This window comes from Lactuca serriola, chromosome 4, assembly GCF_051521515.1.
Source record: "Lactuca serriola cultivar US96UC23 chromosome 4, Lser_US96UC23_V15, whole genome shotgun sequence".
Classification (NCBI taxonomy): domain Eukaryota; kingdom Viridiplantae; phylum Streptophyta; class Magnoliopsida; order Asterales; family Asteraceae; genus Lactuca; species Lactuca serriola.
Genome location: NC_136411.1, coordinates 206,004,056 through 206,026,442, shown reverse-complemented (window position 1 = coordinate 206,026,442; position 22,387 = coordinate 206,004,056). Strand labels below are relative to the sequence as shown.

General features: G+C 40.1%; 1 pseudogene; it reads right to left on the bottom strand.

Moving 5' to 3' along the window:
* Positions 1–6,370: 6,370 nt before the first annotated feature.
* On the bottom strand, positions 6,371–7,638 carry LOC145103204 (cytosolic sulfotransferase 12 pseudogene; annotated as a pseudogene).
* Positions 7,639–22,387: the final 14,749 nt, after the last annotated feature.

Genomic DNA, 22,387 nt, shown 5'->3' with positions numbered 1-22,387 from the left:
AATGATTTTCCTTGGCATGTAACATAATAAATCTATATATATATATATATATATATATATATATATATATATATATATATATATATATATATATATATATGTCAGATGATATGATTTATTAAGTCATGTACAACATTTTGGACCATAAGGACTTTTTTTCTTTTACCAAAAATTAAGGTTTATAATACATAAAAAATGAAAGATTTTTTATAAACATATTTTCCTCTCTTCTCTTAAACTTGTAGGTATATGAAGGGGACAATAAAAGGTGTCTTTTTATTTAGTTTAATACACATTCCATAATTTAGAAGCATGGCTAGTTTATTTTAAAAAACATGGGTCTTAAAGTGTTAAGACCCATGCAATAATGACGAGTTAAAGGTGTTAAATGCTTGGAAAACTAGCTTCTCATACACTTGATGAAATCCGAATTTGTCTCTTCCTTTTTTAGTTTCTCAAGTTTTGTTAAGAACATATAAATAACACTTGCATCTTATCCTCACTTGAAGTTCATACTAGTCATTAACTTCAAGCTTAAGAGTTAAGAGTTTATGGACTAGAATCTACTTCAAGTTGGGTCACTATTAGTGTCTCAAAAGTTTCACATTCTCCATCACCTTCCAAGCCTGCCAACAGGAACTAAATAAATATAAGGGTTGTTATTTGTTCATCTTCTTCTTTGGTGATTATTTTTCTTTCCAAACTTTGCAAGAAGATCCTTGGTGGATATAAAATGGTTTTATGTTAGTTGAAATTATCAAGTCTTCTGTTGCCCAAATCTTGTGTTTATGAAATTATTTTTGAATAAAAACCCATTACAAAGATGTATCGAGACTTGAGACTTAGCAATTGGTGTCCTTGCATGAAGAGAGATATAGCATGGTATGTGGAGAGATACTTGACATGTCGGATGGTCAATGTTGAGCAACAGAGACCGCATGGAAAGTTGCGGCCATTAGCGGTTCCCATGTGGAAATAGGAACAGATTACCATGGATTTCATGCCGAGGAAGGCCAAGGGATTCGATGTTATTTGGGTGATTGTCAATCGTATGACCAAGAGTGCCCATTTTCTCGCCATCCGGGAGAGTTCTTTGGTCTAGAAATTGGCCGATGTGTATGTTTGCGAGAATGTATCTCGCCATGGGGTACCAGTTTCTATTATATCTGATCGTGATGTTCAGTTTATCTACCGATTTTGTAGAGATTTCACGAGGATTTGGGTTCAAGACTACATTTTAGTACGACTTATCATCATTAGACTGATGGTCATAGTGAGCGGACCATTCAAATGCTCAAGGATACGTTGAAGGATTGTTTCATCAATTTTGGTGGTAGTTGAGATTCCTACCTTGCTCTAGCTGATTTTTCTTACAATAACAACCGTTACTCTAGCATTAGTGCACCACCGTATAATCTTCACTATTGGAGGATGTGCCGTACACTAGTTTACCAGGGAGAGGTTGGCCACAGCGTCATGGGGTGGAATAAGGTGGTCCTCCAAACGAGGAAGCTTATTCAACAAATCAGGCAGAGGTTGCAGACAACTCAGAGCCGACAGAAGACTTATGGTGGCCGACGATGATACGAGATAGAGTTTAAACTCGGAGATATGTTTTTACTAAAGGTATCACCTTGAAGGGTCTTATACGCTTCAGGATGAGGGTCAGATGGGTCCCCGATTTATTAGACCATTTAAAGTAGTCACCAGGGTGGGCAAGGTAGCTTACCGACTGGATCTGCCTGAGAAGCTTAGTCAGATTCGCTGCACCTTCCATTTATATTAACTTTGTAAGTGTGTGGTTGACAAGTCAATGGTGGTTGCTTTGGATGAGATTTAGGTTGATAAGCGACTAAATTATGTGGTGAGACGGCTTCTATTCTGGATAAGAAGAAAAATGCCTTGTGCAACATGGTGGTACCTCTAGTCAAGGTTCGGTGACAACATAGGAATGGTTCGGAGTTGCCTGGGAGCTAGAGTCGGAGACGTGTGAGCATTATCTAGATCTATTTGTTGCTGTGGATTTCGGGGATAAAATTTAGTCAAGTAGGGGATAGTTGTAACAGCCTATCCTTGTAGGTAAAATTTATTTGTTTAAAAATAATGTTAAATGTGGAGTTTGGTCCTACGTTGGGTGTTGGGTTATCTCCTACGCAATGTGTATGAGGGAATCAAATTGCGGGGACTTAATGATCTACACCCTATGTATATCAAGCTACGTAGAGCGTAACATCCTAGAACCAAAACCCTAATTTTAGGGTGTTGAGCTCTATTTAAAGGTTGTAATACCCTTAAGATCATTCCATCATAAGCCTTTATCTTACCAAATGTCCCCTTTGAAACCCTATTTCTTTTCTGGTGTATTTTTGAGCTCGAGAGTGTTTTTGTGTGCATTTTGAAGAAAGAAGAAGGTGTTAAAGTTGTTTGGAAGCTTGAATCAGCTTTGGCTCCAAAAGTTCCTTTCCTTTATCCATCTCCATAAGGTATAAAGTTTACTCCTTGATGAGTTTTTATGATAGATCTAGCTTTGCCTTAGGTTTTCATGCTTTTTGTCCCCATAGCCATGGTGTATATCAGCAAGTGCTACTCCAGACCATTGACGTGTCATTTTCAGATGGATTTAGGGTTGCTAAGCCATAAAGATGAGAGCTTGTTCACTCTCATCCTTCTATGCATGTGTTTTTGAGCTTTAAGTAAATTTTTGGAGTTAGGTTATGAGTTTGTGCACTTGGTATGCATTCAAATGGATAAAGTCAGAGACTTTATCCATTAAGACGTTTTTAATATTGGAGATCAGGTAGTTGGAACAGATACTGGTTTGAATTAATGTCTTAATGAATGAGTTGAGGTTATAGGGATTACACAGGGCGTAATTTCCCTTGCATGGGGTGTAGCCTATTGACTGTTGACTTGGACCGAGTTTAACTTTAGGTAATTTGGTTTATTATAAGTTGTACATTGAGGTTTGGTCCTTATGTTTGTATAGCTGACCTATAGAGCCGGTATTTGGAGTTATTTTCATTTCAACTATCTTCTTGACTTTGAGGTGAGTTTTCCTCACTATACTCGTGGGTCAAAGGCACCAATCAGACCCACTAAGTTGTGTTGTGTAACCTGATTTATAGGATGATGTTATGTTGTCGCGATCTGTTAAATTCGTAGATCTGTATGATTATCCGTATTGTTGTTTATATGTTTATCTATTGCATATTTCGACATAGTGTCGGTGGGTTAAATCAGTATTGCTTTTTACGGAAGGCAGACAAACCGAAGGCAATCCAGTCGCGAAACTGTGGGTCAGGAGCAATCCATTCAGGAGACTTTGGGTTAGGGGCAATCGATTTGAGAAACTATAGGTCAGGGGTAATCTAGTTGGGAGACTCTATACCCACCATGGATGTTTGTATAGGTTTTGTTGTGATGGGTATTTTAGGGGAATTCACTAAGCTTTGGCTTGCAGTTTCATTTCATGGTTTCAGGTACATCAGATGATTAGGGAGAGGCGAAGGTGTGATAGTACACATCATCTTGGGATTTGTATTGAGAGATGTTTTATATACTCTAATTTTTATGACATTGTTTGGAGAATGTGGTTTTGTATGACTTATGGCTTATAAAAATGGTCTTTAAAAAAAATTTACTATGATTTTTGGGATGTTACAACACAAGTCAATTATTAATTTAAACATGTGTATTTAGTCTTTGACTCTTAGTTAATCAACTAATCTTTAATCAATTAATTAAACCAATAGATTTCTAATTTCCAGTTTAAGTAAATTGATCATTTTGCATGTGCTTATAATCGAGTCATACATATAAGAGAGAGGAAACAGTTATTCGGGAGTAGATCCTTGACGTCACGGAGGAGGACCTATCGCACCGCAAATTGAGATAAATATGTGATTTATGAAAACGGATTTAGGAGTCACCATGTCGACCCTTCACACTACGTAGAGTGACGTACGTGTCGTGAAGGTGATGTGATAGCTAAGAACCCTTATGAATTTATAGGTAATTTCTAAAATAATTAAGACTATTTAACATTTAGAAAACCAGATCAGATTTAGATCATGCAAACTCAAACATAAAAGCTAGACACCCTAAGTGCTATAAATATAAACATGTTGGCTTTGATACCATTATTGGGCTATGAGAGTCCTTAGACAATGAAAGATATAGCGGAAGCAATATTAAACAGAACTATAAAGGACCTCAATAGACCTAGGCAACTAGTAAATGAACAAAATCAAGAGGCGTAGAATAGATACACTTGTGTGCTTCGAATTCTTTCATTTCACAAGTTGACCGGACTTGGATGATCCAATGTAGAATCCCTTTTTATGATTGCTCCCAGGATACAAACAACAAACTGAAATCACCTAACTAGAAGCACACCATGAATTAGAACAATCCGACTCTGGAATTAACTTTTCACAGTTTGTTGACTCCTTCTTCGTGGTGCGGTAATCAACTTTTAGGGTTTTTCAAGACTTTGAGAACACCTCCGGGTTTTTTAGGAACTTGACTGATTTTCTAAACTTTAATTTTGGTTTTAGGCGTATCAATTTATAGTGGAATGATTCAAACTCTAAAATATAAACATAAAGGTCTTGATAATTAAACCTAACATTAGTAATTATCCTAATATGTAACTCATTTATTTCGAACGTTCCAGAATCTCCTAGTTTAGTTTAATTAATCAAAATTTAATTAATTAACAAATGAGTCCCTATAATTTTTTTTTCACTTTTTCAGTTTTGCTCATATTTGTTCTTGAGTGTAACCCAAAAAAGAGGCTGCTATTCATATTAATATTACTCACTTGTTGTGTCTATAAACACCATTCTCCAATAGTTTAGAGCAACAATAAATTAGACGACATGTGATCAGTAAGAAACGATCAATAGAGGATCACAAACATGTCATTACACAAATAAAATACAACACATAACCACAACCAACCAAAAATACTTCCCCAATCGAATGACACGTCAGAAAACAAAGGCTTCCCAGACATAATTATTGTCAATTAAAGCTTCATTAGGCGGACTTGTGGCCTCAAAATATGCTCCTTGTGTAAAATCAACAAATTCATCTTAAATTATATAGATGATAGATAACATATACACTCTAAGTATCTATTTCTTTTAATTAAGGTTATGGATGATTATGTCGGGGTTAATCTAATTTTAGAACCAAAACCAAACCTATTTTTTTTATTTTCGCTTTTAAAAAAGTCGATAGTTTACTGTTCTTTTGATTTTGGTGTTCAGTTTATATGTTTAGTCTTGTTATTTTTCTGTTCATTTGAGATTTTATACTGATGAGCATCGGTACCGGCCCAAGAAGCGAACTTGGTTTAAAATAGGAACCGAACCAGACCGCCAATTTTACTGGTTTCGGTTCTACCGGTTCTTACCGGGCCTTCAATGTTGGAATCGGTCCTCGAGAAATAGCAACATATTTTGAGAAATATTTCGGTAACGGTTTCAGTTTTTTCCGGTTCTAAAAATCCACAAGAATATCGTCACGGTCTCAGCCCAATAGTTATATCCTGTTCCGATTCCGGTGCCGGCCAGTTCCCAGTCCAAATGTTCATCCCTATTTTATACTCTCTTTTTGTTTTTCATTAACCATGCACGATCACTAAGTTTAAAAATCTTAGTTTACAAAACAATAAAAATAAAATAAAGATTATAACATCAACATTACTATTGTTGAAGAAAACACATCATGTAAAATCGAAACACAACCGCATTAAAATACTTTTCCTTTCCTTTGATTGTAAATGCATCAACATATTATCATCTCTCGTCATTCTGCTTCCCTCCTTTTTCTTTTTAGTGTTCACCCTGAATTAGGAAAACCATGTCGTTGGGGCGTCAGTTTGTGTGGTACTAAATTGGTGGGGTTGTGCTATTGGTTGTATCAATGCATCACATCACCTCACTCGCCTTCCATCCTAAGCTCTTTCGTAAGCTATACTTAACACTCTTATAAGTTATAATAGTGGTGGATATAGCTTAGAAAGGAATGGAGGTGAGTGGGCTTATGTTGAAAAAAAGTTAGTACTTATACGTTGTAGCTGGCTATGCACGAAGTTGAAAAAAATATTTTAAAACGTCTATTTTGTTTTGCTAAATTGGAATTGCACAAAGAAAATGCCCTCCTCGTTGATTTATATTGTCGTTTGTATTATTGAATTTGAATTTTCTTTGTACATTTCAGTTTTTGATAGTAATCAATGGTAAAACAAATATCTAATCGCACGTTTATAATCAAAATAATAAGATATTTGTCTGCTATTATCTCATTTTTTTTGTTATAAATAAGAATATCTTAAAACTTAAATAATTATAAACTTATGCAATAGGTTATTTGATTAAATTGATAGTTTATCCATCAATAAAGACAAACTTTTACATTAGGATTAAATTGATAGTTTATCCATAAATAAAGACAAACTTTTACATTATGATCAAGCTTCTTTTGTAAGACCCAGTGTTAACCCCGAATTCTTAAACTTGGTTTCAGTGATCGAATCAATCCGCTCTCTCATCTCCTCTGTCAAATAATTTTTCCAATCTCCCACCTTTCCTTTTCTGAAAAAATCCCGATTCTCCACCACCACCTGCGCGGTAAACTTCTGAGCACCGCCGCCTTCATTATTCACCTCAAGATTACTCAAATTCTCAAAGCTACAAAGCTTCACAATCTCTGCCACCACCCCTCTCTTCTCCTCCTCCGCCGAAAAAGGCATTCCCATGAACGCCGCCAACTTCTTCAGCTCCACCGACGTTTCTTTCTTCATGTCCTCATACTTCAAGAACAAGATCTTCTCAGGTGATTCCTGGCTAGCTTTCCAGTATCCCAACACATGGTCCCAAAATGGTCCGTACTCAGAGACCCCATTGCAGAAAAGCTCGTAAGCTTCATTGAACGAAAGGGGTGGTAGTTCTTTCGATCTAAGTTTGCTCATGAAGTGCCACTTGGAAATGAGTGCATCTTTTGGATCCCTACACACGTATACAAACTTGCATGTCGAGGTGGGTGATGACATTGAGGTCGGTAACAAGCTATGAGCAAAGTGTGTGGCGAACATTCGAGGAGAAGGGAGATGCTCAAACTTAGTTATCGGATGATCAAGAAAAATGTGTGTGTCAAGGAAAGGGAAAGCACTCTGGGGCCCGTTGCGACGAAGGGGATGATCAGAAAAACTGTAACGGTGGCGGTTGGTGGTGGCGAACATGAGAGCCTTTAGCCAGGTGGTTCCACACTTCATGAAAGCTGCAAGGAAGATGTCGGTGGATTGGGCATGGAAGTAGTTGTTGATCATTAATAAGCCTTTGATAACTTGGGGACTCAACCAGAAACCTTCGTGTAGATAGATGTTTGCGCTTCTCCAGCCTTTGTCTTTGGGGAGAGTTGCAAGAAGGCCTTTGAGCTTTTCATCGAGCTTCTTGTAGGCTTGTTCTTCTTCTGTAGGGATTTGGTTTTCGCCAGTAATAGAGGTGGGTTGGTGGCATGTATTTTGATCGGGAACAAGGTATGTCGACATACCGTTGGACTGGATTTTCAGGGAGTGGAGGTAGTTCTCAACTAATTTTATATATGTAGGAGAAACTTGAAACAAAAAGCTTCTTGTATATATGGTAATTGCTTTTGATAGATACACGTTTTAATTAACTTAAATACAAAACGATGTAACAACTGTCAATTAATTGCTTATTTATGTTACGTTGCCAAATTCAAAAACCAGATTATTAATATATTGGCGTCTCAAAAGGACATAAATATAATAGTAAGATACATGTTAGCAATTGAAGATAATATTATTGTATATCAAACCCTGCCAAAGATAATATTATTGTATATCAAACACTCCCTAAGGCTCAGTGGGGTTGTCAAAACCTCCTAGGGCGTTTCACCCTTACTAAAAGCTTGGGGTGTAAATTAATGATACGACACGACAAAAATATACAAAACGAAATCGGGACGAAATCAAAATTCGAATTTGTTTTTTGTGTCGTGATCGTGTAAAGTATAAAAAACATGATGTCGTGTCGTGTTGTTCGTGTTTACAAATCCACACGAAGTTGATATGATTGACCATTTGTTTGTCGTGTTTTTCGTGTTTGTCTTTTTTATCGTGTTATATATGATTAAATAAGAATTAAATAACATAATAGTTATGTAATATTATCTTTGTCGTGTCGTGTCGTGATGTCGTTTTTTAATTGGTTCGTTTTCGTGTTGTTGTGTCGTATTGTGTCAGACAAAAACACAACATATGCCTACTAAAAACCGCTTTGCGCCAAGGGTCATCGCCAGCTTCCATGTGCCACTTGGTAGCCAAGGAGAGAGGAGAGTAAAGAGAGAAGGTTGGATTTGGGCTGTGATTGGTTTTTTAAATTTTTTTTAAATAAAATCTATTAAAATCACAGACTACCATTTTTTTTAATTTTCTTCATTAATATATACATGCAAAGACTATGTGACAATCAAAAAAACCTACATGCAATGTATTAGGAGCAATATAAATATAAATATAACAATAAAATACATATATACAATCATTATTAATCTTAGGTTTTCTGTTTTAAGTAACAAATATTTGCAAGTGATGTCCAATCTTATAGTTAGGTTGATGCATTTAGCTTTATACTTATGTAAGGTGTAAGGTTGGGAGTTCGATTTCCTTAAACTACGTTTTTTGGTATCATGTGTAGGGAAGTTTTTCCCGAAAATCCCTATGGGGTTGAGTTTGCCCTGTAAAAAAGCTCGAACCTAAGGTAAACATTGAAAACATTATAACAAATATTTATTGTATGTAATTTATAAAACGTTGATATTTGATATCCTGGTAGGTGGTATACTTGGCCTCCTATTAGTTAGATATTTCGATCTATAATATTTAATGGGTAAATCTACCCTAATAAATGAAAATGACTTTGCCACATGTCCTTTTCTCATTCATTTGGACACATGGCATTTTCTAGAAATTTTAAATTTTTCTATTTTCCACTTGTCATTTTATTATATTTTTTATTTTATTAAATTAAAATCCACATTTAATATATAAGGTAATATATATGTAAGGTATTTATTAGAAATGGTTTATATATGTAATGTATCTAATGCATTAAAGTCTCATTAATTTTAATAATTCAAAAAATTTGTTATTTTTCTTATAAATTTCAAGTTTTCAAATTGTTAAAATTTTATATTTAATTTTTTTTAAATAAACTCATGTAATATATGGGTCTCACACCTAGTATAATCATAATAAAGTAGTGATTACCAAAAACATAACGGGTTGGTTTGTCATTTACGGCAAGACATTATGTTTCCTTACCTTATTAATTAAATTTAGTCCGATTTTATCTCAGGTTTGTAGTGGGTTGCTCATGTTGGTGGTGGATCCTTGTTGTCCATTGTTGGTGGTTTAGATTTGCTTTTATCCCCCTCGTGTTTGTTGGTTCTTGGAGCTCGCTTAAGTATTGCTATTTTATTGCATTTTGGATGCTGGTGCTCGGATTCTAGTCTTGAATACCCTTTTGTTTCAAGGGTAATTTCGGTTTTGTGGTGTTGTTTAGGAAATTTTCTGCAGCTGCTCCTGCTTGGGTGCTCTATTTTTTGTTTCTGTGGGCTTTTGTCCCCAAGGGTATTTTTAGATTTCGTTGGTGTTACGGAGTCCTTTTAACTCTTCAAGCATCTGCTAGTCGGTTTAATTTGGATGTCTTTCTTAACCACACCACTAAAAAAGTGTCACCAACTCAACGTCATTTCAGTTTCACTATAAATTCACTATCAAACCACTAGCCTTGGAAATGGTTACAACTCCACAATTTTTATCTTTTTATTTTTTTTATATTTTCTTTTGTCATTAAATTAAATAAAAAACATAAATAAATATTTTACATTAATTGAAAATACATTGCGTTAATTAAAAACACACAAATATAAATCCTAAATCACTTTAAAAAACACAAAAAATTAAAACATAAATTACTAAAAAAACATAAAACATACCAAATAAAACTTAAATATTAAAACACTAGAACCTAATTTCCATATTTTTCATGAACTGTTGGATTTTTAGAAACGTCGCTAGATATTTCCGGGTCGAAATCCAGTTGCGGTTTTGTGTTTATGATCTGAAGATCGGTAAGTGTTATTTTTCAGCAACGAGCATCCTCTATTGATTCAAATTTTTTTTTTTCTAGAAAACTTAGAGCTTTGTCTATTTTTTCCACAAGTACGTCTTTGCTAATCGTTTTTCTGCTTGAAGACCCAGCCTTTCTCGATTTGTCCCTTCTCGGTGGTCGATGAAGTTGGACTTCCGATGGACCCTCCCCCTCAATGTTGTCGAAGTCATCATTGAAGTCGAGGCCAAAACCCATATCGGACTAGGAAGTTTTTGGTCTTTTGTTGGATCCAGTAGTAGATCTTGATTGCGTCTCACCCGGATAAATAACCCATTTTGGAACTTTACGACAAACTTCTCATGATTTTTGGTTGCCGAATTGTTTACCATTATTGGTAATTTTGTATTGGTAACATGCGGTCGATAAAATATTAAAATCGTTGCTACCACTTTTGTGCATATTTTTAAGATTGTCCAATATGTCATTAAATTATGTGCAAATCGCTTGTAGGTCACTTCATTTTGCATTGAACGAATCGTATGTCTGCTCCGTTTTCCTTCCTAATAGCGCATGAAAGTGGTCTAGAACATGATTCTAAAAACTTTGACCCTATTGCGCATTTCCGTTGTCAATGTCTTGCGATATGAAAATCCAAGCTTTCACTAAAATTTCCTCCTCGTCTTCGGTCCATTGTGTAGTTCTCTTTTTTTTGTTCTTTTCCCTTTTTGTCTTCTTCGAGTTGGTTGTTGTGTTTCTTGGACCCGTTCCTCGTTGCCGTTGTCGAGGTTTATAGGTTGGAATTGAGATAATGGGACTTGAGATGGTTATGAAGGTTGTGCGTGAAATTGTTAATGTTGAAATTGTTGAGAAGGTTGTTGCTGAAAGGCTTTGGAATTGGGGTTTATTGAATTGTTGTGGCCGTTATTGTTGGTTGTAGTTTGGGTAGTATGAAAGATTGGTAAAATAGAGGTTGTTGTTGGATTAGGGATGATATCAATTACATGTAAAAATTTGCATATAGATCATTTGGAGTGTTTGGAATATTTGAAGTGGGTGGGGTATTTTGATATGGATCCATTTGATCAAGAAAAAATAAGAAAATATAAAGAAGTTGTGGGTTTTTCTAGTGCGAAATGTTTAGAAAATAGGTAGTATTTATAGTTGTAGTTTGTGTGATTTTAAAACTAAAAATTAAAAAAAAAAATGGGTCCAACGTACACAACAAATTAACAGTCAAAAAGTGGACCGTTGCTGCTACATTCACTTCTAATTCGTCATCTTTACCCGTGTTCGCATCCCCATCACAGCCAAGCCACCGAACATTGAGGCGGTGTTCACACGTGACTTGGCTTGCCATATAGGAAACTCACGTTGTTTTAGGGTTGCTCTAGTTTTTTTAGTACTTATATTTGTAATTTTGTTCTTGGGGTTTTGTTGTTGTTTGTTGAAATATCCCAAAAATACGGTCCAAAATTTTCGTTTTGATTATTTATGAAAACCATAAATACCATTTTTCATTCCAAAAAAACATAAATAATATATCTCAAATCATCATAATAAAATATTGTATCAAAATCATGTGCGAAATATTAGAGTCTAAACATCCCTGGCTAAAAGTTGTGGTGTGTGCCATGCAGTCATCCCGAGCTTTTCCGCTTGCTAGCAGAAGTACTTGAAACAAAAACTGAAAACTGTAAGCATGAAACTTATTTGAGTCTCCCCAAACTACCACATACCATACATTGAATCACATAATAACATACATTGGGCCTTGTCCGCTACATCTGGCCCCACCCGGCATCGGACCGAAGTCTAGCATCGGGCCCCACCCGACATCAGACCTAAGTCTGGTATACATATATTAATCAACAAGCATATAACATAGACATATAACATAAAAATATAAGCATTCCTCGCGCTTTCCCCGACATCGGACCGAAGCATGGTACACATAGACATATCATATAAGCTAAACATTCCTCGGGCTTGCTTCAGCATCGGACCGAAGTCCGGAACACATAAGCAAACACATGCCAAAATCATGAAGACATCAAGCATACAAACATTCCTCGGGCTTGCCCCGGCATCGGATCGAAGTCCGGAAACATATAACTACATCGGGCTAACCCTGATATTTATAACATACATAAACAGGCCAGCCTTGGTGCCTTAGACCCGTTCCTACTTGAAGAGGACTTACCTCTCAAGTTGACTACTGAAAAATCATGTGAGGGAATCTCTGATGGCTGCTCCAACGACTCCCCGGGTATCATTATCACAATAAACACTTAGTCAAAAAAAGAGAATCCTTCTAAGGGTAAAATGACCATTTTACCCCCTGAGCTCTGCTGGAAGATCCAATCGGTACGCCACCTTGCCCACCCGGGCTATAACCCTAAAAGGACCGATATACCTGGGGCCTAGATTTCCCCGCTTCTGGAACCGGATGACACTTTTCCAAGGTGAAACCTTCAGGAGGACCGTGTCCCCGACCTAGAACTCCAGGTCCGATCGGTGTCTGTCATCGTAGCTCTTCTTCTGAATCTGAGTAGTCTGAAGCCTGCTCCTGACCTGCTGGATCGACTCTGTAGTCTGAAGTACTACCTTAGCACTCCCCATGACTCTCTGACCGACTTCGCCCCAACAGATTGGGATCCTACACTTCCTCCTGTAGAGCATCTTGAAAGGACGTCGGTCTATGCTAGTGTGGTAGTTGTTGTTATACAAAAATTCTGCTAATTGAATATATGTATCCCAACTGCCACCGAAATCCAAGACACATGCGCATAGCATGTTCTCGAGACGAGTACCCATCTCATCATGAAACCGCTTCCAGAATCTGGAAGTGAAACGGACATCTCGGTCTAACACCACCGAGACAGGCACTCCATGTCGTGCCACTATCTCATGCACGTAAATCTCAGCCACCTTCTCGGCCAATATGGTCTCCTGGATCGGGATAAAATGAGCACTCTTGGTCAACTGATCCACGATGAACCTTATCGAATAAACCCCATGTACGGTCCAGGGAAGCTTAGTGATGAAATCCATAGTGATATCTTCCCGTTTCCACACGAGAATGTCTAACGACTGCCTCTAGTCGTGGGGACTCTGGTGCTCTACCTTGTGAAGGGTTTTGAGCATTCTAACACTCCTATGGTGAACATGCAATCCTAAATACCTTGGATCTATGTTTTCTCTATTATACATCCAAACTTGAACTTTCCAAGGTATTACCCTAACTAGCATACAATCATTGATACTTGGGCAATATAAACAAGTTAGAAGACATACCTTTTCATGTAAGTTGATTCCATGGAGCTTAACAGCCTAGTGCCTAAAGTATGACACCTCAAATGGTTCACACAACGTCACCAACAACTTGGAATAACTTGAGAGATAAGGTTCCTATGCTCAAATCGGCTAGCTCTCATGTGTACACACACTAGTGCCAATTTCTTGAGCCATGTGGTCCTTATATATTGTGGCTATTAGGGTTACACCATGTAACTCATGTCTTTCCATATTCTTCATGCTCCATGGGTTAAAACCTCCATGGAGTATCCATGGGTTACTTCATGGGTTTAGCCCAAGATGAAAAACTATGGATCATAAGCTGACATATATAAGAATGAATGATTTACACAATCAATCCTCATATATTTAATTAGTCTCCTTTTGATGAAAATATATTAACAAATCATAAATATCTTTTTTCTCACAAAAGTCAATCCAAATTGTTACGATGCCATGCAACCCAAATGGACCATGCCAATCGGGTCAAGTACATACCAATTATAGTTATGGACTTAGACACTAGTCCAACAGTCGTCCACTTGGATAAGTCTAAAACTATTCTTGCGTATGACTTCACAACCCGACTAGAAATCGTAGCTCTTAAAAGATGTTGTCGAACTCTGAACAAATCAATGATGCGTCCATTAGAGAAGGGATCATATATTCCTGCATTCTAAATATCATATGGAATGAGACATGGATTATAATCATTCTCTTTGTCCATTTGTTTTTTCCCGATTTTTGATTTATGACAACCAACTAATTGAACAAATCACATTAGTCCAGGATTCGCCAAGCACTCTGGGTGTCGTCAGTAAATCATTGAGGGGCCCACAGATATCGCTTTTATCCCTCAAAGGGTAAAAGGAATGGATAAACTTCAACTCGTATGCTTGTTCTACTACTTGTTGAATCATACACTAAGGCACGTTTTATAACATCAAGTTACCAATGCATTTTCGTACAATCAATGTATAACCAACTCATAGGCAACAACTCATATCTATAGGTTTGAAGAATATAAGATATTATCGTCTCATGATCACTCGTGATCAAATCCATGAAATGAGTCAAATGAGCGTGGGTTTAATAAAATACTCAGAAATTTTTAGCACTCATGAATGTTGCAGCAACTCTTGCTATGTCCACTACCTTGGACATCTATAAACCAGTTTCATGACAGTCTTGATTCATATCTACTTCCAACATATGACCGACTGTGGATGGTTTGAATAACTTAGTCATTCAGGAAGAACGGCCTAGTTATTCTGGAAGTCAAAGCTGTTGGGTTTTGAGCATTCTAACACTCCTATGGTGTACATGCAACCCTAGAAATCTTGGAACTATGTTTTATCTATGATACATGCAAAATTGATTTTTCCAAGGTTCTTAACCTATCTAGCATACAAGGGAACTTTTAATCATAAAAGATAGTAAGAAAACATACCTTGTAGTACTTTGGATTCCTTGAGAACCTTATGATCCTAGCACCCCAAGTGTGATGCCTCAAATGTCTCACACAACACCAAATTCACTTGGAATATACTTGAGAGAAATTTCACACACTTAGAATCGGCTATGCCCTCTTATTTCGTACACTAGTGCCGATTTTGGTCTGCAACATATTGCTTATATAGTGTATTATAATTAGGGTTACACCATGTAAACCCTAATTTGACATGGCTCTTCATTTCCTTGATCCATGGGTTCAAAGATACCATGGATCATCCATGGAGCATCCTATGGGTTTTAGCCCAACTTGATAACCCATGGAGCATTAGCCCACTATACAAGTATGGGTGATTTACACAATCAACCCATATATTTAATTAGTCTCCTTTTTAAGCGCTTAATTAATACTAAACTAATTATTGATCAATACTAATTAAATAATACAATTAATATATTAGAACTTATCATATATTAATAAACCATAAGTGTTATTTCTCTCATTTTAGTCTATCCAAATGCATGATGCCATGCAACCCAAATGGACCATGTTGATCGAGTCAAGTACATCCTAGAATAGTTATGAACTTAGACACCTAATCTAATAGTCTCCCACTTGGATAAGTCTAATAACTATATCTGCAAGAATAACTTCAGGAACCGATCATCAATCGTAGCTGTTTCAAGGTCTCGCAGAACTGAGATGACGATGATATTCCATTTAAGATAAGTGATCATATAATCCTCTGTTCTAGATATCAGCTGGAAAAATACATGGAACAATGTCTTACTTATTGTCCAGCTGTTTGTTTCCAGATTTCCGATTTGTTTGACTTAGAGCTTAAGTGAATAGATCAACTTAGTTCTGACCAGGGCCGATACATGTGTAACATCCCAAAATTCAAGGCCAAAAATTTAATTTTTAAATAAATTATAACTTAAAAACCATCGGTATAAAAACATTCATGATGATATCTCATGTCACAACCAATGTCTCAATAATCCAAAACATGTCACCATAAAACCATTTTGTCCAAAAGTAAAATAAATCAGAGTACATTCCCAGGAAACTCCATGTGGAAAACATGTGTGTGTGATGCGTTGCTACACCACCGGCTCCTTCCCCTTAGACGAAGACATACCTGAAACCAAAACTAAAACTATAAGCACGAAGCTTAGTGAGATCCCCCATCATACCCATAGCACATAATCATCAGTATCTTTCAACCGTAACCAAGGCTAGGGCGCCCTACTACTACTAGCACGTACTCAACACAGATATAGCAACCAAAAAATCATCACAAAGATAACCATCTCAACCATAATCACCTACTGGTGGGCCGACATTGGTGCCGTATACCCACCCCTACTGGAAGGTAACTCACCTCGTAAGGTTAACTACTGAAAGGCTGATCAACAGATGTACGACTGCTGCTCCGGTGATCCTTTGGCTATAATTCCCATAAAACACTTAGTCAGACAGTGATAACTGTTCTTAGGGAAAAATGACTACTGTAACACCGTAAATTTCAAAACAATTTTTCGCATTTTATAAAAACACAAATCATTTAAAATTCATAAAAGCATTAATATTTGAAACCCAAGCCTTACTACATAAAAATCCGAAGATCTGATAACATAAAAATCCCGTGTGTGTGTACTGATCAAGCCAGCGCCTTCCCACGGTCATCACTAGTACCTGAAACAAATAACACCAACACTGTAAGCACAAAGATTAGTGAGTTCCCCAAAATACCACACATAACACATATTAGCAACTCGAGGCTATAACTCTGTGGGTCCGTAGACCCTACTCTGTGAACCCTCTGGTTCTAATCTCTGTGAACCTTCCGGTTCCAACTCTATAAACATGCACAATATAAATCACATAGAAATAATGCAGTACAAAACATAACATACATATAGCATACAAATACTTTGTCACATAACTCTGATTACCTACAGAAGGTAAAGTATAGTGAGAAGACTCACCTCGCGTATCTCGATAACTTGCAAATCCCGGAAATCACTCGCGCTCGATCCCCCGAGGTATAATCCTCGTATAACACACTACATCTCTAATTAACACTTTCACAACTAAGGTTGACTACCCCTATCAATTTCAACACTGGTCAATGGTCAACGGTTAACTTTGACTGGACTCGGCGAGTGCACTATAGCGACTCGGCGAGTCTATACGCGTCCACTGATTCCCTGGGATCCTCTCTCGACACGTCGAGTAATTTCCTAACTCGACGAGTTCCACCTGGCATGAGTTGCGGGGCCACCACGACTCAACTCGCCGAGTCTCAAGAACAACTCGGCGAGTTCCAGCTTGACTCAGTCCACCTGTCAACCCTCTCTGACTCTCCCTGACTCACTGAGTCAACCCCTTAACTCAGCAAGACCACTCGCTGAGTGGTTATGGACAATCTTCATGCTACTCGCTGAGTCTGTTCTTCAGACTCGGCGAGTCTATGCCATGCATAAACTCAAACTCACTCCTGAGGTCAGATCCGTTCCAATAACTCATAGATCCATTCCTTCCAAGCATATACATCACGTAAAGTTTCTATCTTGGTGCTCATGCAAAGGTTGAAAGGCCTTATTTGATGATATGGTCTCTAGAATGCTATTCTAAGCTCATGGCCTCCATTAACACTCATAAAGCTTGAGGGAAAAGGATCTCTGGACCTCTTTGGGCCCAGATCTAAAGCACCAACACATGAGGAGGCCAATTACTCCATGGATCATTCCATAAAGAAACCCTAACTCGAAGATTTACACCAAGGACTGAGAAAGGAACGAATGGTTACCTCAAATGAAGTCTCTGAGCTCAAGAATCACTGGATTAGCACCTTCTTTGGTCTCCTCTTGCCTTGATCCTCTTCTATATGCAATAACACCAACAAATAGTCAAGGATCTTCCTCTTCTCCCTCACAACACGCTCAAAGACTCTTTAGGGTTCTCTCTGGGGTTGGTGGCCGCATATGACGGCCATAAGCCGCTTTAAATAGGTCTCATACCCTGGGAATTAGGGTTTCATTAAACAGCATGGACTCGCCGAGTCCAGACGCGAACCCGTGCCCAAGCCGCGATCATACTCGGTGAGTTTGAGCTCCAACTCGTCGAGTCTCCTCACAAATCACCAAAATTATAAGAATAATTAATACCTGGGAATCCGGGCTGTTACAATTCTCCCCCACTAGAACTAGACTTCTCCCTCGAAGTCTCGCTCTACAAATAACTCCGGATGCTGCTCACGCATCTCACGCTCCGGCTCCCAAGTCATCTCGGACCCCTTCCGATGCTGCCACTGAACCAAAACCAAAGGTACCTCCTTGTTCCTTAGAACCTTGATTTTCCGATCTCTGATCGCCATTGGTCTCTCTGCATATTTCAGGCTCGCATCCACCTGAATATCCTCTAATGGAACCACTGCCGACTCATCGGCTATACACTTCCGCAGTTGCGACACATGGAAAGTGTCGTGAATCTACCCCAACTCTACTGGAAAATCCAAATGATAGGCTACCCTTCCTACCCTCGCGATCACTCGGAATGGACCAATATATCGGGGCCCCAACTTGCCCCTCTTCCTGAATCGAATCACTCCTTTCGAAGGAGAGACCTTCAGGAGCACAAGGTCGCCGACCTGAAACTCAAGCTCGGACCGGCGTCTGTCTGCATAACTCTTCTGACGAATCTTAGCGGTCAATAACCTCTGTCTAACCTACTGGATCTGCTCTGTCGTCTGAAGCACGATATCTAAACTGCCCATCACACGCTGTCCAACCTCTCCCCAGCAAATGGGGACACCTCCTCCCATATAACAGCTCAAAGGGCGGCATACCAATGCTCGAATGATGTATGTTGTTGTAGGAAAACTCTGCCAAGGGAAAGTACGTATCCTAACTTCCCCCGAAATCCAACACACACGCCCGGAGCATGTCTTCGAGCGTCTGAATCGTCCGCTCACTCTGTGCGTCTGTCTGGGGGTGATATGCGGTACTAAAATGCAGTCTAGTACCCAACTCCTCGTGAAACTTCTTCTAGAATCTGGAAGTGAAACGCACATCATGCTCTAAAACAATCGAGATCGGCACTCCATGCCGTGACACCACTTCCCTCACATACACCTCTGCCAATTTATTTGCTGAAGAACTCTCGCTGATAGCAAGAAAGTGAGTGCTCTTCGTCAACCTGTCGACAATCACCCAAATTGCATCAACTCCCCTGGCATTCCTTGGCAATTTTGTGATAAAATCCATGGTGATCTGTTCCCACTTCCATTCGGGAACCTCCAACGGCTGCAACGTACCATGCGGTCTCTGGTGCTCGGCCTTAACCCTACGGCAGGTCAAGCATCTCTGAAAAAACCACGCAACATCCCTCTTCATACAGGGCCACCAATACTCTCTCCTCAGGTCCAAATACATCTTATTGCCCCAGGATGGATCGAAATTTTCGACCGATGAGCCTCTTCCATATAAATGGTATGCGCCCCTGAAAGGTCATAAGCCCCCGACTATCGGTAACGAACTCCGATACCAACCCAACAACTCGCTCTCTCTTCTGGTTCTCTGATCTCACGGCCTCAGCCTGTGCTCCACGAATGGTGTCCAACACCGGAGCCATCACGGTCAATCGCAAACATACACCTCACAATGGGGCACTCTCTGCCCTACGACTCAGGGCGTCGGCTACCACATTAGCCTTGCCCGGATGGTACAGAATCTCACAATCATAATCCTTGACCACATCCAACCACCTCCTCTGCCGCATGTTTAGGTTGGGCTGATCCATCAAATACTTCAGGCTCTGATGGTCCGTGTATATCGTACACCAAACCCCATACAGGTAGTGACGCCAAATCTTGAGGGCGAACACCACTGCCCCCAACTCTAGGTCATGGGTGGGATAGCTCGACTCATGAGGTTTCAGTTGCCTCGATGCGTATGCTATCACATGCCATCTCTGCATCAGCACCACTCCCAACCCCAAGATCGATGCATCACAGTATACCACAAAGTCCTCCATCCCCTCCAGGAGGGTTAACACCGGGGCTTCGCATAGCCTTTGGTGAAGCGTCTCAAAGGAGGCCTGCTGCTCGGGGCCCCATGAAAAAGTGACACCCTTCCGGGTCAACCTGGTGAGTGGCACTACGATTTTAGAGAAATCCTTGATAAATCTCCGATAATAACCTGCCAACCCTAGGAAACTCCTGATCTCGGAGGGTGACCTCGGCACCTCCCAACTCATCACCGCCTCAACTTTGGCCGGGTCGACCAATATCCCTTTCTGGTTAACGAGATGACCCAGGAACTGGTCCTCTCGCAACCAGAAATCACACTTGGAGAATTTGGCATAAAGCCTCTCCGCTCTCAGAACTCCGAGGATCTCCCTCAAATGCTCCTCATGCTGCTCTCTAGATCTCAAATATACCAAAATATCATCAATAAATACAATCACTGACCGATCCAGCATCGGCCTGCACACTCGGTTCATGAGATCCATGAACACTGTCGGGGCATTGGTGAGCCCGAAAGTCATCACCACAAACTCGTAATGCCCATAACGCGTCCTGAACGCTGTCTTCTGGAGGTCCTCATCTCGCACCCTCACCTGATGATATCCATACCTCAAATTGATCTTGGAGAACCAAGATGCTCCATGTAACTCATCGAACAAATCGTCGATCCTCGGCAACGGGTAACGGTTCTTGACCGTCAGCTTGTTCAACTCCGAGTAATCAATGCACACCCGGTGTGAACCATCCTTCTTCTTGAAAAACAGGATAGCCGCTCCCCACGGCGAGCTGCTCGGCCGAATAAACCCCTTCCCCAGCAGCTCCTGAAGCTGCGAGGATAACTCTTGCATCTTTGGAGGTGAAAGGCGATAAGGCACCTTAGCGATAGGCGCAGCCCCCGGAACCAAATCGATCGGGAACACAACACTGAAAAGCTCGAACACGCACCCCCGGAGAACCTCCGTGGCATATATCACCCTCTCGTCAGCTATGGAAACTCTTAAAGGCCGACTCAATGCCTCACGACTAACACTGATATGCTGACTAAAAGCCAAAGATACAAAAGACCGACTCCCACCCGAGTCAAATAACACCAAGGCAGGTACATAATTCACAAGGAAAGTACCTATGCATAACATAATATAAGCATAATATCTCAACATCAAAATAAATACACGAAACAATACATACCATCCATGACATCGGGCGCTGCGCGAACCTCCTCCGCGTTCAACTGAAAGGCCCTCCCTCGTGCCCTCGGCGCCTCGGCCTTCACTGGCCGACTCTCGGTAGCTCTGATGGAGGCAGGGGCATATCCATGAGGTGCTCCCTGAGATGATCCTCGCAATTGCGGACACTCTACCATCCGTTGTCAGGTCTGGTTGTAGTGGAAACACACCGCAAACCCCTTGGGGCAGTCCTTGGCCATATGCCCCTCCTTGCCACACTTGTAGCAAGATCCTGCTCTACAGAATCCATCATGAACCTTACCACACTTCCCACAAGTGCAGCCCTTCTGGCTCCCTGATTTGGGATCAGCGGGCTTGGCCCGCTTGGCTGCCGGCTGAGACTGCGCCGGTCGTCGATCCCTCCCCTGAGACTCCGCCTCCTCCCTGGCCTGAGTCTCTAGCTCAATCTCGCTTTTCCGGGCATTTGCCTGAAGCTCGGTAAATGTCCGGTACGAGGAGTTCACCACGAACTCCCGAATGTCTCGCCTCAAGATACTCAAATATCGGCTCATACGTGCCTGCTCAGTGGACACGTGCTCAGGGCAGAACATCGCCCTCTCGTGGAACATCCTGGTAATCACCGTAACAGATTCAGTACCCTGCTTGAGGGTCAGAAACTCCTGGGCCAAACGCTCCCTCTCCACCTGGGGAACGTACTCATCTCGGAACATGGTGGTGAACCTCTCCCAGGTCACCGCCGCAAGCTCAGCAGGTGTAAAGTGCGCCGTCACAAACTTCCAGCAGTCCTTCGCTCCCAAGCGAAGCTGGTTCAGCGCGAACCGTACTCTCAAATGCTCAGGAGATGAGCAAGTGAAGAAACACCCCTCTATGTCAGAAATCCATCTTATAGCTGCCACCGGGTCCTGGGTCCCATCAAACTCCAGCGGCTTTGTGTTGCTGAACTCTCGGAACAACAATGCATCACACCCTACGGCCTCGCGACAGCAATAGCTGTGGTGGCGGCTGCAACAGCAGCCTCAGAAAGAGCGGCATAACGCTCGTCGAAGGTCTCAATCAACGTGGTCTTAATAGACCCGAACATCTCTGTTATCTCTGCCCTAATGGCCGCAGCCACCTCCTCATGGATGATCCGGCGGATCTCCTCATCACTGGCCCCACTGCTCTCAGGCATAAGACGTGTCCTCACCATGATCTACCTCTGAAATACAACATACGATAAATTAGAATCCATTCGAGCATACTCACACTCGATAACTCATTCCTCATTGATCCT